This window comes from Erythrolamprus reginae, chromosome 4, assembly GCF_031021105.1.
Source record: "Erythrolamprus reginae isolate rEryReg1 chromosome 4, rEryReg1.hap1, whole genome shotgun sequence".
Classification (NCBI taxonomy): Eukaryota; Metazoa; Chordata; class Lepidosauria; order Squamata; family Dipsadidae; genus Erythrolamprus; species Erythrolamprus reginae.
Window position 1 is genome coordinate 20,579,956 of NC_091953.1, and position 17,622 is coordinate 20,597,577.

Genomic DNA, 17,622 nt, shown 5'->3' on the forward strand with positions numbered 1-17,622 from the left:
TGGGTCCAGGTGATACTGGGGCTGGCTAGCATAATCTAGGGTGGGTGAGAGGCCCAGCGGCCCTTCGCAAGTCTGTTACGGATAGTGCATCCCCGATGGAACATGGGGGGATCCTTGGAGGGCAGCGGGGAGGCTGCAGGTCAAGCTGCAGCTTCTGATACTGACTGAGGAAAGGGTCGTATTGCATGTCTTCGGCAAAGGGGGGCTCCATGACGGGGCTCAAAGGCTGCACCAAGCCGAACTGGGAAAGAGGAGGAGCAGGAGGACGAGGAAGAGGAAGAGGAGACGGGGATCCTTGTGGCAAGGGAGGGGCAGTTTGCTGTGTTAGTTATAGGTACTCTCAGCAATCTGCATCTGATTGAAGTAGGTCTGCAGCTGGGATTGCTTCTGGAGGAAGAGGTGCTTCTGATACAACCTGTGCTCCTGTAGCTGCTGTTCCATCCGGCTCCTTGCAAATCATCCAGCAGGCATGCTAGGCCTTTGAAGGCAGACTGGGTTTCTGACGGTGGTGCTGCAGATACTGCGTTTCTAAACTCTGGCGCCTGGAGAGCAATGGGGGATGGAGGCCACTGGGGAAGGTGGAAGCTGCTTCCTGGGGCAAGGACGACTCTTCCTGCTGGGAACTATTCTCAAGGTCTTGCAAGTGAGGAGGAGCAGATTCCAGAGAAGATTCATCTTCTGCCCTCATCTGGTCGTACAACAACTGGATTTTGTTCAGCTCCAGGAGGCCTTTGGTTCTTGCCATGTTCTAAAGGTGTTGCCTGAAGGCTACAATTCTTGTGCCAGGGATGTGTCCAATGCCCTGCGCCCCTCTCGGAAGCTGACTGGGGAATGATTGTGGACTTCCTGTTTGTGGGTTGTCAACACCTGCATGGCCGGATTAGGCCGTCTCAGGCCGATAAAAGTGGGGGTCATCCTCAGAGCTGGCTGGTTGGCCAGAACCATTTCCTACAAGGAGGTGGTGTCTTCCAAGAAGTTTAGATCCCTCTGGATAGATCCCATGTTGTATTCCGAGTCAACGCTACTCAAGGATTGATTCTCATCCACCCAGAAGACTTTTCCTGGGCCTGGCATGGCCAACAGGGGATTGGTCACTTCCACCAGGGTTTGTCGCCTCTTTCCACTGTGAGATCCTTGCAGCGCTGCAAAAGCCTGAGCGGGATAGATTTTGGATTTCCTTTCAGGTTCCACTCCTTCATCGATGGACATTTCCATGATGATATTCAGGAGGGACTGGCACCCTTTCCTTACCATCATTGGGAGAGGACGGGATCCAGCAGGCAACCATTCAGTTTAGGGGGGTTGGTTCTCTCTTCCTCCAAGAAAGCAGTTTCCACCTGCCAGATGGACCTGGAAAAGGAGAAGGTATTGCTTTTATTGCCAAGTATGGTATAGAGCAAATTCACTCCTCCTTCCTGAATTCTCCCAGGTTTCCTCTGATGGAGGAGGATTTGAGTGGTGAGTTGAACACCCAAGGTTCCTGGAAGGATTTCCTCCTTTCTCGGAAGTGGCTGCCTCCTTCCCTTCAGAAGAGTTCTTTGTTCTGTGTGCAGAAATGCAGGGTCTTCCTTCAGCCCTCCTGGCCCTTCTTCTCCACTAGTACCAGTTCAGACTTTTGGAATCCAAGACCAGGGAAGAAGCTGTGGAGCCCAGAAAGAAATCTGCAGCCACGGGGTGACTGGACTTCGAGCCACCATTCCCAGCTTCACCACCACCACCAGAATGCTTCTAGTTCACCAAGATGTAGCCTCCGAGTTGGGAATCCACCATCTTCATCATTTCACAATCCAAGAGCCCAGGCAACTGGGCAAGGTTTGAGGTGTCGTAACTGGACTGAGAGCTGGGAGGTTCCAAGCCCCTCGGGACTTTTGTCATGGATTTCGTTCTGCTTTGGGTCCAGGTGATACTGGGGCTGGCTAGCATAATCTAGGGTGGGTGAGAGGCCCAGCGGCCCTTCGCAAGTCTGTTACGGATAGTGCATCCCCGATGGAACATGGGGGGATCCTTGGAGGGCAGCGGGGAGGCTGCAGGTCAAGCTGCAGCTTCTGATACTGACTGAGGAAAGGGTCGTATTGCATGTCTTCGGCAAAGGGGGGCTCCATGACGGGGCTCAAAGGCTGCACCAAGCCGAACTGGGAAAGAGGAGGAGCAGGAGGACGAGGAAGAGGAAGAGGAGACGGGGATCCTTGTGGCAAGGGAGGGGCAGTTTGCTGTGTTAGTTATAGGTACTCTCAGCAATCTGCATCTGATTGAAGTAGGTCTGCAGCTGGGATTGCTTCTGGAGGAAGAGGTGCTTCTGATACAACCTGTGCTCCTGTAGCTGCTGTTCCATCCGGCTCCTTGCAAATCATCCAGCAGGCATGCTAGGCCTTTGAAGGCAGACTGGGTTTCTGACGGTGGTGCTGCAGATACTGCGTTTCTAAACTCTGGCGCCTGGAGAGCAATGGGGGATGGAGGCCACTGGGGAAGGTGGAAGCTGCTTCCTGGGGCAAGGACGACTCTTCCTGCTGGGAACTATTCTCAAGGTCTTGCAAGTGAGGAGGAGCAGATTCCAGAGAAGATTCATCTTCTGCCCTCATCTGGTCGTACAACAACTGGATTTTGTTCAGCTCCAGGAGGCCTTTGGTTCTTGCCATGTTCTAAAGGTGTTGCCTGAAGGCTACAATTCTTGTGCCAGGGATGTGTCCAATGCCCTGCGCCCCTCTCGGAAGCTGACTGGGGAATGATTGTGGACTTCCTGTTTGTGGGTTGTCAACACCTGCATGGCCGGATTAGGCCGTCTCAGGCCGATAAAAGTGGGGGTCATCCTCAGAGCTGGCTGGTTGGCCAGAACCATTTCCTACAAGGAGGTGGTGTCTTCCAAGAAGTTTAGATCCCTCTGGATAGATCCCATGTTGTATTCCGAGTCAACGCTACTCAAGGATTGATTCTCATCCACCCAGAAGACTTTTCCTGGGCCTGGCATGGCCAACAGGGGATTGGTCACTTCCACCAGGGTTTGTCGCCTCTTTCCACTGTGAGATCCTTGCAGCGCTGCAAAAGCCTGAGCGGGATAGATTTTGGATTTCCTTTCAGGTTCCACTCCTTCATCGATGGACATTTCCATGATGATATTCAGGAGGGACTGGCACCCTTTCCTTACCATCATTGGGAGAGGACGGGATCCAGCAGGCAACCATTCAGTTTAGGGGGGTTGGTTCTCTCTTCCTCCAAGAAAGCAGTTTCCACCTGCCAGATGGACCTGGAAAAGGAGAAGGTATTGCTTTTATTGCCAAGTATGGTATAGAGCAAATTCACTCCTCCTTCCTGAATTCTCCCAGGTTTCCTCTGATGGAGGAGGATTTGAGTGGTGAGTTGAACACCCAAGGTTCCTGGAAGGATTTCCTCCTTTCTCGGAAGTGGCTGCCTCCTTCCCTTCAGAAGAGTTCTTTGTTCTGTGTGCAGAAATGCAGGGTCTTCCTTCAGCCCTCCTGGCCCTTCTTCTCCACTAGTACCAGTTCAGACTTTTGGAATCCAAGACCAGGGAAGAAGCTGTGGAGCCCAGAAAGAAATCTGCAGCCACGGGGTGACTGGACTTCAAGCCACCATTCCCAGCTTCACCACCACCACCAGAATGCTTCTAGTTCACCAAGATGTAGCCTCCGAGTTGGGAATCCACCATCTTCATCATTTCACAATCCAAGAGCCCAGGCAACTGGGCAAGGTTTGAGGTGTCGTAACTGGACTGAGAGCTGGGAGGTTCCAAGCCCCTCGGGACTTTTGTCATGGATTTCGTTCTGCTTTGGGTCCAGGTGATACTGGGGCTGGCTAGCATAATCTAGGGTGGGTGAGAGGCCCAGCGGCCCTTCGCAAGTCTGTTACGGATAGTGCATCCCCGATGGAACATGGGGGGATCCTTGGAGGGCAGCGGGGAGGCTGCAGGTCAAGCTGCAGCTTCTGATACTGACTGAGGAAAGGGTCATATTGCATGTCTTCGGCAAAGGGGGGCTCCATGACGGGGCTCAAAGGCTGCACCAAGCCGAACTGGGAAAGAGGAGGAGCAGGAGGACGAGGAAGAGGAAGAGGAGACGGGGATCCTTGTGGCAAGGGAGGGGCAGTTTGCTGTGTTAGTTATAGGTACTCTCAGCAATCTGCATCTGATTGAAGTAGGTCTGCAGCTGGGATTGCTTCTGGAGGAAGAGGTGCTTCTGATACAACCTGTGCTCCTGTAGCTGCTTTTCCATCCGGCTCCTTGCAAATCATCCAGCAGGCATGCTGGGCCTTTGAAGGCAGACTGGGTTTCTGATGGCGGTGCAGCAGATATTGCGTTTCTAAACTCTGGCACCTGGAGAGCAATGGGGGATGGAGGCCACTGGGGAAGGTGGAAGCTGCTTCCTGGGGCAAGGACGACTCTTCCTTCTGGGAACTATTCTCAAGGTCTTGCAAGTGAGGAGAAGCAGATTCCAGAGAAGATTCATCTTCTGCCCTCATCTGGTCGTACAACAACTGGATTTTGTTCAGCTCCAGGAGGCCTTTGGTTCTCGCCATGTTCTAAAGGTGTTGCCTGAAGGCTACAATTCCTTGTGCCAGGGATGTGTCCAATGCCCTGCGCCCCTCTCGGAAGTTGACTGGGGAATGATTGTGGACTTCCTGTTTGTGGGTTGTCAACACCTGCATGGCCGGATTAGGCGGTTTCAGGCAGATAAAAGCGGGGGTCATCCTCAGAGCTGGCGGGTTGGCCAGAACCATTTCCTACAAGGAGGTGGTGTCTTCCAAGAAGTTTAGATCCCTCTGGATAGATCCCATGTTGTATTCCGAGTCAACGCTACTCAAGGATTGATTCTCATCCACCGAGAAGACTTTTCCTGGGCCTGGCATGGCCAAGAAGGGATTGGTCACTTCCACCAGGGTTTGTTGCCTCTTTCCACTGTGAGATCCTTGCAGCGCTGCAAAAGCCTGAGCGGGATAGATTTTGGATTTCCTTTCAGGTTCCACTCCTTCGTCGATGGACATTTCCATGATGATATTCAGGAGGGACTGGCACCCTTTCCTTACCATCATTGGGAGAGGACGGGATCCAGCAGGCAACCATTCAGTTTAGGGGGGTTGGTTCTCTCTTCCTCCAAGAAAGCAGTTTCCACCTGCCAGATGGACCTGGAAAAGGAGAAGGTATTGCTTTTATTGCCAAGTATGGTATAGAGCAAATTCACTCCTCCTTCCTGAATTCTCCCAGGTTTCCTCTGATGGAGGAGGATTTGAGTGGTGAGTTGAACACCCAAGGTTCCTGGAAGGATTTCCTCCTTTCTCGGAAGCGGGCTACATCCTTCTCTTAGGAAGAGTTTTTTGTTCTGTGTGCAGAAATGCAGGGTCTTCCTTCAGCCCTCCTGGCCCTTCTTCTCCACTAGTACCAGTTCAGACTTTTGGAATCCAAGACCAGGGAAGAAGCTGTGGAGCCCAGAAAGAAATCTGCAGCCACGGGGTGACTGGACTTCGAGCCACCATTCCCAGCTTCACCACCACCACCAGAATGCTTCTAGTTCACCAAGACGTAGCCTCCGAGTTGGGAATCCACCATCTTCATCATTTCACAATCCAAGAGCCCAGGCAACTGGGCAAGGTTTAAGGTGTCGTAAGTGGACTGAGAGCTGGGAGGTTCCGAGCCCCTCGGGACTTATATCATGGATTTTATTCTGCTTTGGGTCCAGGTGATACTGAGGCTGGCTAGCATAATCTAGGGTGGGTGAGAGGCCCAGCACCCCTTTGCAAGTCTGTTACGGATAGTGCATCCCCGATGGAACATGGGGGGATCCTTGGAGGGCAGCGGGGAGGCTGCAGGTCAAGCTGCAGCTTCTGATACTGACTGAGGAAAGGGTCGTATTGCATGTCTTCGGCAAAGGGGGGCTCCATGATGGGGCTCAAAGGCTGCACCAAGCCGAACTGGGAAAGAGGAGGAGCAGGAGGAAGAGGAAGAGGAGAAGGGGGTTCCTTGTGGCAAGGGAGGGGCAGTTGGCTGTGTTAGGAATAGGTGCTCTCAGCAATCTGCATCTGGTTGAAGTAGGTCTGCAGCTGGGATTGCTTCTGGAGGAAGAGGTGCTTCTGATACAACCTGTGCTCCTGTAGCTGCTGTTCCATCCGGCTCCTTGCAAATCATCCAGCAGGCATGCTGGGCTTTTGAAGGCAGACTGGGTTTCTGACGGCGGTGCTGCAGATACTGTGTTTCTAAACTCTGACGCCTTGATGGGGGATGGAGGCCACTGGGGAAGGTGGAAGCTGCTTCCTGGGGCAAGGACGCCTCTTCCTGTTGGGAACTATTCCCAAGGTCTTGCAAGTGAGGAGAAGCAGATTCCAGAGAAGATTCATCTTCTGCCCTCATCTGGTCGTACAACAACTGGATTTTGTTCAGCTTCAGGAGGCCTTTGGTTCTCGCCATGTTCTAAAGGTGTTACCTGAAGGCTACAATTCCTTGTGCCAGGGATGTGTCCAATGCCCTGCGCCCCTCTCGAAAGCTGACTGAGGAATGATTGTGAACTTCCTGTTTGTGGGTTGTCAACACCTGCATGGCCGGATTAGGCCGTCTCAGGCCGATAAAAGCGGGGGTCATCCTCAGAGCTGGCGGGTTGGCCAGAACCATTTCCTACAAGGAGGTGGTGTCTTCCAAGAAGTTTAGATCCCTCTGGATAGATCCCATGTTGTATTCTGAGTCAACGCTGCTCAAGGATTGGTTCTCATCCACCGAGAAGACTTTTCCTGGGCCTGGCATGGCCAAGAAGGGATTGGTCATTTCCACCAGGGTTTGTTGCCTCTTTCCACTGTGAGATACTTGCAGCGCTGCAAAAGCCTGAGTGGGATAGATTTTGGATTTCCTTTCGGGTTCCACCCCTTCATTGATGGACATTTCCATCATGATATTCAGGAGGGACTGGCACCCCTTCCTTACCATCATTGGGAGGATACGGGATCCAGCAGGCAACCATTCACTTTAGGGGTGTTGATTCTTTCTTCCTCCATGAAAGCAGTTTCCACCTGCCAGATGGACCTGGAAAAGAAGAATGCCTGTGCTGTGAGTGGGAGGCCAGGAGACCTTTGGAGCCGGACATTTTGAGAGTACAAGTTTACTGGAGCAATAGAAGTCTTGGCGACTGTTTGCTCGGCGATGGTGCTGGGTCGTCGCTGGTGGGAGTCTAACAACTGATCGATGGGGAAGCTACTACGGTGGGGCTTCAGCCTCTCTACCAGCTTCAGCCTCTCTATTGTTTCCCAATTAGCACCATAAATTTGTTTTCCCTCAATGTTGGACATTTTTATTATGATATCTGTAACTTTAAAATTTAGGAACAACAGGAATGTTGATACTATATCAGGAGCTCTTGATGTAGCAAATCTGGTGGGGCCAGGAGTACATCTAATAACATTTGCAGCAGACAATCTATCGTTATGGTTATTTTCTAAAAACCAAGTGACATCCCTGTTTTTTGAAGGAATTTTTTGCGCATCAGGATTGAGTGGTATCTTGTTCTTGGTCTTACGCTTCTTTTTTTTAATAAATTTTATTGATTTTTATAAAATGAACAAACAGACAAACATACATTTAACACAAAAAATGGGGTTGTATTTTCCCCGTTTATTTCAAAAGTATAAATTTGAATACAGCAAAAAGAATACATATTTGAAATTCAATTCATTGTTATAAATGTAAAGAAATAATTTGTTTAACTTTTCATAATAATTCTTCATATATAAACTAATTCTAATATAGTTTTAAAATTCTTCTCATAATAGTTCTTCATATATAAACTAATTCTAATATACGTCTTCTTCTTTTTTAGAAAAAGTTTTTTATTACATATATACACATTTACACAGATAAAATGAATGGTATACATCGTAGATTAAAACAATGCCAAATCAACACATATCGACAAACAAAACAAACAAACAAAAAAAGAACAAACATAAATAATTCTTATAATATAGTTACTTTTTTAAGTACATTAAACAATAATAGCAAAACCAATTAACGTATAGCATAATATATAGTATTTGTACTTAAATTCCCTTTAGGGGGTAAGTTATAAATCATTTTTGTAATTTTAAATTATTTTCTGGTGAAGTGTGTCATAACCACAGTATCTACCATTTTCTCCTTTAGGTTATCTCTATTTTTTTAAAATCATTTTTTTCCGCCTTCTTTCATTCATGTTTAATTTATTTAAATTCATACAAATCGTTCTTAAAAAAGTATATTGTATATAAATCTTTTATAATTTTCCGTATATAATAAAAAGGATATAAAGTATTGTTATTCTTGTATTTCAATTTGAGTTTTGTTTCTTCTCTTAAACCAATTATAGAGGTATTTCCAAGTTTTATAATGTTTGGATTCTTCTTTGTTTTTTAATTTGAGTGTTAATGCGTCTGATTCTGCACAATCTAGAATTTTTTTTATTATCAAATCATCATCTGGAGGTTTGGGTTGTTTCCATTGTTGGGCTATTGCTATCCTAATTGCAGTCAATATGTGTATTAATAGATAGTATTTTTATCTATGTTTTGGTCTATGATCCCAAGGAGGAATGCTTCAGGCTTTTTGTTTATTTTAATTTGTAATATTTCTTTTATCCAATTTTGCATTTTAGTCCAAATTTTTTTAATTATTGGGCAGGTCCACCAACTGTGGTAATAGGTCCCCTTTCCTTTGCATCTCCAGCATTTTGGATTTATTCCTTTGTACATTTGTGCTAGCCTCACCGGGGGGAGATGCCACCGGTAATACATTTTATATATGTTTTCTCTGAAAGCTGTTGATCTCGTTAATTTGTAGTTTTTGGTCCAAATTGTTTCCCACTTGTCCAAGCTTATACTATACCCAAAGTTTCTACCCCAGCTGTGTATATTATTTTTGACAATATAATCCTCCATTTTATAATTTAACATATATCTATAAAATTTTGAAATCATTTTCTTATCTGGGCTTAAGATTATTTTATCCAATTCTGTTTCTTTTATTTGTATCTCTTTTCTTTTCCCTTCTTGATATTTTGATTTAATTAAATTGTATGTCCACCAATCAATTTTTATTCCAGATTCTTCTAGTTGTTCTCTTGTTTTTAATTCCCCATTTTTTCCCAATATTTGGTAATAATTGAGCATTTTATTTAGCTCTCTCGAATTTGGGTATATTGTCGCCTCCATGCTAGAATACCATTTTGGAATTTGATGATAATGCATTTTTTTAATTTTTGTCCAAGTTGTGTATAGTGAATTCCTAATTATATGCTGTCTAAAATAGCTGTGTATTTTTTCCTTATTCTCCCATAAGAAAGCATGCCATCCAATTCTCAAGTCATGTCCTTCTAATATCAATAATCTTTTGTTTTCTAGTTTGAACCACTCCCTCAGCCAATCCATAATCGATGCGTTGTAATATATTTCGAAATCGGGTATCCCGAAACCTGCCTGTTTGGTGTTATCTTGCATGTATTGAATTCTGATCCTAGATTTTTTCCCAGCCCAAACAAATTTTGTTATTATTCTGTTCAATTTTTGAAAGAAGCCTTTTTTTAACATAATTGGGATTGTTCTGAATAGGTACAATATTTTGGGTAGTATGGACATCTTAATTGTTGATATTCTACCAATAAGTGAAATAGGTAGTTTATTCCACTTTTCCAGTTTCATTTGTATTTCTTTTATTAGGACGGTATAATTATCTTCTTTTATTGTAGTTGCTTTTGCTGTTAATTTTATTCCCAAGTATTTAACTTTTTTTACTATTTGTAGATCTAATTTATCTTCTAGTGTTTTCTTTTCTATGTTTGTTAAGTTTTTTGTTAATATTTTAGTTTTTTGTTTATTGATTTTTAGCCCCGCTACTTTACCAATATAATTCTAATATACTTCTAATATCATATTCTAACTAATTTTAATATAACATATAAATCTTATCTCTACGAAAACAGTTCACTCATTTATTTGTTTGTTTATTTTTACTGTTTCTTCTTATTAATCCATATATAAACTTTGTTCCATGTTTCATAAAATTCCGTATCTTCTTGATCTTTTAACCGTCTTGTCATCATATCCATTTCAGCGCAATCCAATATTTTTTTAATAACTTCTTCTTCTTTGGGGATGTCTTCCCCTTTCCAATTTTGTGCATATATTATCCTAGCCGCGGTCAAAATATGTATAACTAAATATAAAATTTCTTTCTTGTAAGTCTGGTTAGTAATTCCCAGTAAGTAAAATTCCAGGGTTATTTCTATGTCTTGCTTTACAATTTTTTTTATTATTTTTTCTATCATTTTCCAATAGAGTCTAGCTTTACTACACATCCACCATTGATGGTAGTAAGTCTTGGTCTTACGCTTCTGAATCAGAGTTTTCATAATTGCTGTCCCCATCCCTGATGTGATCCTCCTCTTCAGACACGTTTTCTTCTGTGATGTCATCCTCAGAAGAGGCATTGGCTAGGTCTTCAAGTTCTGCACCGGTTAGTGGTCGTCTGTAAGGCATCCTTTGCCTAGTTTTGAGTCAACACTATAAAATTTTAAAAAGGAATTAATTATATAAATAAATAACAAAAAGAGGGGGGGAAATCTATAACCAGTTTCACAACAAAAAGAGCTTAAATGCCTAAAGCTCTCCCTGCGAAGAATGGCATCTATACTTGTGATGCTTGAACCTCATGTTTGTTTTGTTTACCTACCGGAGAAAACAGCACTTTTTTTTAATTTTTAATTTTTAATTTTATACCAACAAACATACAAACAACATTAAACGGGGAAAAAACCCCACCACCTTTCGGAGCTACCCGTTCCTTTCCTTCCCCACGGTATCCTGAAACGGATCCAACCCCACTTGGAAATATTGGAAGAAGTCGAAGAGGCGGCCGGTTACTCGCCTGTCCACTCCCCTTTGGTCGCAGGCTGTCCTCCAGGCGCAAAACGCCACCTCTCCATTCCGCCACTCCCGGTCTCTGCCAAGTTCAGCAATGGTCGCCGCCTCAGGATTTCTCTCGGAAGGAAGAAATAAGCGCAGCGAGAGATTCGCTGCGGAGTTAAAGCAATGCGTGAGGAGTCCCCCCACCCTTCCTCCCTCACGACACTAACCACCGTCGTCAACTCGCAAACCTCGTTAGTGCAGCAGTCACTGTTCCTCAAAGCTGCGCGGCCGCGTGCGCACAGACTTCCCCACATCACTTTCCATGTGCAGCCATTTCATGGTGGGGCTTCAGCCTCTCTACCAGCAGCAAAATGGTTGTAACTCTTATCCTGCAGGGACTCTTTTGCTAGTCTGTGCATCAACCTGAGGACCTGCTCGTTGTATTCTCCGATGGGAATATTATTATTAGTCATTAAAAATCAGACAATTTGATTTTCCGGATGTGTTTTCTCATGTTGTCCCTCATAGTTGAGATCTACCTATGATGTCAATTATAGGCCTCTCTCATCTTTTTAAGTGGGAGAACGTGCACAATTGGTGTCAGACTCAATACTTCCCCACCCCCACTGTTAGACCCCTTATATACAAAAGTTTTTGGATTGCAGTTTCTTCATTCCAATTTTCTTTCATGAAGAAGGCACATTCTTTCTTTTCCTGGAAGGTCTATATTTGTTATATTTCACATATATTTCTTTTGTTTTATTATTGCCTGATTCATGAACAATCTTTTATTTTCCTTTTTATTTCTTTTACCATAAAGATTAAGGCAGTGTTTCCCAACGTTGACAACTTGAAGAGATCTGGATTTCAACTCCCAGAATTCCCCAGCCAGCGAATGCTGGCTGGGGAATTCTGGGAGTTGAAGTTCAAATATCTTCAAGTTGCCAAGGTTGGGAAACACTGGATTAAGGGACTATGGTCTGCCCACATGTTGGGTTTTATTTCAATTTCTTCTATTATTCAATGTTTTTGTGTCTATGCAGGCCATATCTAATCTCGACCATGAGTTTTGTGGGGCAGTGTAGTATGTATACTGTCTTTTATCCCAATGGTTTCCCCTCCATGCATCTCTAAGTTGTAACTCCCATCTACCATCAAAAAAAGTAGATGGTCGGGTCTTTCTTTTACTTTTCTGTTTTATATTCTATAATCCAATTTTATATTTGAAACTGCAGTTAAATCTCCCACTATACATATTCTGTCCTTCCCTAGTTTTATTATTTGTTCATGTAAATCTTTATAATACTTTTTTTTCATTGTTAAGTGCATATATATTTATAATGCATTATATGCATATATTTATATTTTCTTGGTTTATTTATACCTCTATCATAAGTGTCCTTCCTTCATCGTCTTGATATATTTTTTGCGGCTGCAGCAGATTTTAAAATATTTTGTAACTCCTTTTTTTTTTTTTTGAATTGTCTAACGATGTTAATAGTTTTCCAAGTTTCGGTGTTTCTAGTAAATTTATATGTTCCTTTCTGACGTGTATTTCTTGAATACAGATTATGTCTATGTTTTGTTGTTGAAGTTTGTTAAAGTGTTTCCTTCTCTTGATCGGTAATCCATTTATATTGATTGAAAGGATTTTGACCAATTTTCCCATTTTTTTAATTTTTATTTGGCTGTTGCCCTCTTTGTTTTTCACTTCAAGTTTCTATTTATGTTCTACTTTGTTCTTTTTACTTTTGCTTTTTACTGGGTATAATTTGCAATGTTGTAAGTAGGGGGTCCCTGGTAATGATACAATTGAATGGAGAGGTATGCCCCTCCCCAACCAAACATACAAACTTTCACTCACATTCCTAGCCAATCTAGGACTCCATTCACTCACTTTGGGAACAACACTCACCCGGAGGACTCGGTCTCTCCTTAGATCTTCCAAGCAAGCTCACCAGCCAACTGGCAAAGAGGACTCCCCTACCCATGGGGCACAGAGCTTTCCCAGTGGGAGGAAAGAAGCCCAGCAGGACAGGGTTAATTCCACCCTGTTTCGCCTTGAATGGCAAATGGGTATGTTTGTGTGTGGGGGGGCAGGTGGCCAACCCCAACAGAGACAAGGATAAGGCAGGAAGGAGGAGGAGGAGAAGCCGGCCGTACCTTGGGGGCCTTGCTGATGGCCATAGCAGGCTGCTGAATGAGGACTGGAGAGAGGCCAGCCCTCCCTCCTTCCTTGCTGGCCTGTCCCGCAGCCGATGACAGGTTTTCTTGTTGGTGTCCAGTCCCACTCCTGATTCCGGAAGTCCTCTATGGCCAGGGAGTCTCCCAGGCTAGCTCCAGAATGGATCCTTTCTTGGGACAGAAAGAACCATGAGGGCTCTGGGTGGTGGTCTGGCTTCTTTCATTTCTACAGGATTTAATTTAATTTATTAAATTTATAAGCTGCACAATTCCTTACAGACTCTGGGTGGTGTATTGCTTCTTATCTACTACTATATCTCTTTGGTAATTTGGCCTTTCTTGGTGAGGTTGCTGAAAGTCTTCTTCATCCAGTTGTCTTGATGGTGTTGCTGTTCACTGGGATGTCATTTTAGTAATTCTTTTGCTTTTTGTATATATTGTGATCACTCCATGATAATAATAATTTATAATAATTTATTGGATTTGTATGCCGCCCCTCTCCATAGACTCGGGGCGGCTAACAACAATAATAAAAACAACATGTACAATCCAATAATAAAAACAACTAAAAAACCCTTATTATAAAACCAAACATACACACAAACATACCATGCATAACTTGTAATGGCCTAGGGGGAAGAGCTATCTCAACTCCCCCATGCCTGGTGGTATAAATGAGTCTTGAGTAGTTTAGAAAAGACAGGGAGGGTGGGGGCAGTTCTAATCTCTGGGGGGAGTTGGTTCCAGAGGGCCGGGGCCGCCACAGAGAAGGCTCTTCCCCTGGGGCCCGCCAAACAACATTGTTTAGTCGACGGGACCCGAAGAAGGCCAACTCTGTGGGACCTTATCGGTCACTGGGATTCGTGCGGTAGGGCTTTAAAGGTCATGACCAACACTTTGAATTGTGCCCGGAAACTGATCGGCAGCCAATGCAAGCCACAGAGTGTTGAAGAAACGTGGGCGAATCTTGGAAGCCCCACGATGGCTCTCGCGGCTGCGTTCTGCACGATCTGAAGTTTCCGAACACTTTTCAAAGGTAGCCCCATGTAGAGAGCGTTGCAGTAATCGAACCTCGAGGTGATGAGGGCATGAGTGACTGTGAGCAATGACTCCCTGTCCAAATAGGGCCGCAACTGGTGTACCAGGCGAACCTGGGCAAACGCCCTCCTCGCCACAGCCGAAAGATGATGTTCCAATGTCAGCTGTGGATCGAGGAGGACACCCAAGTTGTGAACCTTCTCTGAGGGGGTCAGTAGTTCCCCCCCACCCAGGGTAATGGACGGACAGATGGAATTGTCCTTGGGAGGCAAGACCCACAGCCACTCCGTCTTGTCTGGGTTGAGTTTGAGTTTGTTGACACCCATCCAGGCCCCAACAGCCTCCAGGCAACGGCACATCACTTCCACTGCTTCGTTGACTGGACATGGGGTGGAGATGATAACTGTGGCTTGACTTTATCTACTGGTTAATTATACTTTGGGCACCTGCTCTGGACTGCCTGATGTTTTCTTGGATCTCTTTGTGATTTTGAACGCTCCTTCTAAGACTGCAAAGAATTCCAGTTGATTGGCATGGTTTGTATTATAGTTGGGACCTTTCCATTGAATTCTGTTCTGCAGTGGATAGCAGATAGCTGGACATGTTGACCACCCATCTGGGCTCAGGAATCTCTTTGATTCTGGGATTTACTTTGAGGAGTTTGGTTTGAAGTTTGGTTTCTCTTTCTCTGGCATGTAAATGTGATAGTGCTGGTCAGCTTCCCAATTTGCTCTGGCGGGATGAATATTTCAGGAGCCACAGAAAACAGATTCAGTTGATTCACGTCTCAAGGTTGCTTACTCTATTGTAAATTATCCCTTAATCCAGTCTATCAATTATGCATTGTCAATACTATTAAAATTACAACCCATAAGCTGTGAGGTCTATATTCAGTTTGATACTATTAGGGAAAGGAATAAACAAGGTTGCCACATTTGTCATATAAATTATCTAGGGTGTATTAAGCACTTAAAAGCTGGCCCAAAATGGTATAAATACATACATACATACACATATACACACTTACTTACTTACTCACTCACTCACTCACTCACTCACTCACTCACTCACTCACTTATTTATTTATTTATTTATTGGATTTGTATGCCGCCCCTCTCCGTAGACTCGGGGCAGCTAACAACAATGATAAAAACAACATGTAACAATCCAATCCAATACTAAAATAACTAAAAAAAACCTTATTATAAAAACCAAACATACATATAGACATACCATGCGTAAATTGTAAAGGCCTAGGGGGAAAGAATATCTCAGTCCCCCCATGTCTGACGGCAGAGGTGGGTTTTAAGAAGCTTACGAAAGGCAATGAGGGTGGGGGCAATTCTAATCTCTGGGGGGGTTGGTTCCAGAGGGCCGGGGCCGCCACAGAGAAGGCTCTTCCCCTGGGTCCCGCCAAACGACATTGTTTAGTTGACGGGACCCGGAGAAGGCCCACTCTGTGGGACCTAACTGGTCGCTGGGATTCGTGCAGCAGAAGGCGGTCCCTGAGATAATCTGGGCCGGTGCCATGAAGGGCTTTATAGGTCATAACCAACACTTTGAATTGTGACCGGAAACTGATCGGCAACCAATGCAGACTGCGGAGTGTTGGTGTAACATGGGCATATTTAGGGAAGCCCATGACTGCTCTCGTAGCTGCATTCTGCACAATCTGAAGTTTCCGAACACTTTTCAAAGGTAGCCGAACATATACATACACACACACATATACATGCACATATACACACATACATATACATATCTCGCTATGATGAAAATGCCTTCTTTTCCTTACAATATATGCATAGCATGATTTCAAATTAATTTTCAAAGGGTGAAATCCAAGTGTAATATTTTCTCATTAATGGGAGTACACGCAATTAAGAAGTGGGTGTTTTTGCTTTAAGCCAAACATCATGTCATTATTTTAAAAACATATTTATGCCTCATTTTATTTTAAGGAAATACAACACCTTTTTCGTATATTCTACTCTATTCTTACAAAACACACAAAACTGGGCCCAATCACCAGTTTTGTGATCTTTCAGAAAAGATCGTCCAAGTATCACAAAACGCTATCTTGCCGTTGTTGAAATGCTCAAAATTTTGCCTTAATTCTTTTGGGATGTTGTAAGTAGGGGTCCCTGGTAATGATACAATTGGATGGAGAGGTATGTCAGGTTTATGTGTGGAGCAGGTCCTTCCCATTACTTCTTGTCTACCGCTATATCTTTTTGGTAATTTGGCCTTTCTTGGTGAGGTTGCTGAAAGTCTTCTTCATCCAGTTGTCTTGATGGTGTTGCTGTTCACTGGGATGTCATTTTAGTAATTCTTTTGCTTTTTGTATATATTATGATCACTCCATGATAACCGTGCTTTGGCTTTTGTCTCCTGGTTGATTATAGTTTGGATGTTTGCTGGTTTGTCTGATGTTTTCTTGGATCTCTTTGGAAAGTCCTGTGGTTCTGAACGCTCTTTTTAAGACTGCAAAGAATTCCAGTTGATTGGCATGGTTTATATTATAGCTGAGGCCTTTCTGTAGAATTCTGCTCTGCAGTGGATAGGGACCCTATCTTGCAGTTGCTGCCTGGATAGACTTCTCTATGGCAGTGCCATCACTCTCGAAACATAGAAAATTAACTAAGGTTTCATTAGCCCTCTACTAACATCGTCAGAGTGTTAAAATCCCCACTGAAGACAGTTGATTTTATATAATGCTACTCACTTTGCTCATTGCCCGCGTCACAGGCCCATACCCTTCCTTCCCTCCTGTTGCTAGCTGGGTCATGAAAACAGGTAGGGTTTCTGTCCCTGTTTTAATAATAATAATAATAATAATAATAATAATAATAATAATAATAATAATAATTATTATTATTATTATTATTATTATTATTATTATTATTATTTATTAGATTTGTATGCCGCCCGTCTCCGAACACTTGGGGCGGCTCACAACAACGATAAAAACAATATTATAATGGCACAAATCTAATATTAAAAAACTAAAAACCCTATCATAATTAAAAACCAAACAGCACATACATACCAAACATAAATTATAATAAGCCTGGGGGAAAGATGTCTCAAATCCCCCATGCCTGGCAGTATAGGTGGGTCTTAAATAGTGTATGGAAGACAAGGAGGGTGGAAGCAGTTCTAATCTCCGGGGGGAGTTGATTCCAGAGGGCTGGGGCCGCCACAGAGAAGGCTCTTCCCCTGGGGCCTACCAGACAACATTGTTTAGTCGACGGGACCTGGAGAAGGCCAACTCTGTGGGACCTTATCGGCCGCTGGGATTCGTGCGGTAGCAGCCGGCTACGGAGGTACTCTGGTCCAATGCCATGTAGGGCTTTAAAGATCATGACCAACACTTTGAATTGTGACCGGAAACTGATCGGCAGCCAATGCAGGCCACGGAGTGTTGTAGAAACGTGGGAGAATCTGGGAAGCCCCATGATGGCTTCTGCACGATCTGGAGTTTCCGAACATGTTTCAAAGGTAGCCCCATGTAGAGAGCGTTGCAGTAATCGAACC

General features: G+C 44.2%; 4 pseudogenes; all 4 read right to left on the reverse strand.

Moving 5' to 3' along the window:
* Positions 1 to 25: 25 nt before the first annotated feature.
* On the reverse strand, positions 26 to 1,875 carry LOC139167112 (serine/threonine-protein kinase SIK2 pseudogene; annotated as a pseudogene).
* A 41-nt stretch (positions 1,876 to 1,916) lies between these two features.
* On the reverse strand, positions 1,917 to 3,766 carry LOC139167114 (serine/threonine-protein kinase SIK2 pseudogene; annotated as a pseudogene).
* Positions 3,767 to 3,807: 41 nt separating this feature from the next.
* Positions 3,808 to 5,560, reverse strand: LOC139167115 (serine/threonine-protein kinase SIK2 pseudogene; annotated as a pseudogene).
* A 140-nt stretch (positions 5,561 to 5,700) lies between these two features.
* LOC139167116 (serine/threonine-protein kinase SIK2 pseudogene) lies at positions 5,701 to 11,336 on the reverse strand (annotated as a pseudogene).
* Positions 11,337 to 17,622: the final 6,286 nt, after the last annotated feature.